This window comes from Grammomys surdaster, unplaced genomic scaffold, assembly GCF_004785775.1.
Source record: "Grammomys surdaster isolate TR1022 unplaced genomic scaffold, NIH_TR_1.0 181, whole genome shotgun sequence".
Lineage (NCBI taxonomy): Eukaryota > Metazoa > Chordata > Mammalia > Rodentia > Muridae > Grammomys > Grammomys surdaster.
This window is the reverse complement of record NW_021604626.1, coordinates 924,086-925,210: the sequence shown is the minus strand read 5'-3', so window position 1 is coordinate 925,210 and position 1,125 is coordinate 924,086.

Sequence of the window (1,125 nt, the reverse complement as noted above, 5' to 3'; positions counted from 1 at the left end):
ATTCCCATGGTCTAAAGATGATTATTGCACTTGGGCTGGAGAGATGGCTCAGTGGTTAAGAACATTGGCTGTCCTTCCAGAGGTTCTGAGTTCAATTCCCAGCAACCACATGGTGGCTCATAACCATTTGTAATGGAACCTGATGCCCTCTTCTAGTGCTATAGCTACAGTATAATCATATACATAAAATGAATAAATAAATTCATAAAAAAATGATGACTGCATTTGCAGTTTGTAGTAAACACTGCAGTTCAGAGAAGACACGGGATGATCCGCAGTCAGTCCTTCTAACTCACCTCGAATGTCACTAGGAACAGTAATTACTGAGGTAGCTCGATAATTGAGTCAGCACTACACATTGTATAAAAGCATGCATCCATTTATTTGTTTCTTAAACAATCGGGATTATGGATGATCTCATTAAGCATGTGAGGAATACGCTGTCAGAGACTTTAGCTAATTTTCTGGAGGTCACACAGCCACTGGAGGAGTGAGCTTCCAACTAACTCCAGCTGGCATGGGTCCAGACTCAGGCAAGGGAAGGCAGCTCTATCTAGTAGTTACCCAGGGGAAGGCTTAGGGAAGAAGAGTGGAACCTGCTAGATTCCCGGTGGCCCAAGGCAGTTTCTGGTGGCTGAATAGGTTCAGAGCTACCCCCTTGTTTACTTTTAGATCATAAATTCAATCCTATTCAGATAAATTTCCAGTTTAAGTCCATGCCCCACCCCCATGCTCACTCCCACCCTCCCACACCACACCCACCCCTGACATTTGAATGAGCCTTCCAGGAGGTTCAAAAGGCCGAGTTACTAAAAACATAACCTTGTGCCTTGTTCTGTTTGGTTTGGGGATCCCAAAAGTCTGTTTCTAGTATTTATGGAACCAGAGAGTGCTAATATCACAGGAATGTGATGGTCAGAGTAATTCGATACAAAAGAAACTGGGAAGCCCAGGGAACTGTGAGACAGGAGATCTGGCTAGGAGAAGTGTTTGCAAAAGAAGCAGGCATTAACTGTTAACTCTTGCCCAGGCCACTCTGTTTTTGGCCCAGATGGTGACATCAGCATCCATCCTTCCTTCTCTCTCTCTCTCTCTCTCTCTCTCTCTCTCTCTCTCTCTCTCTCT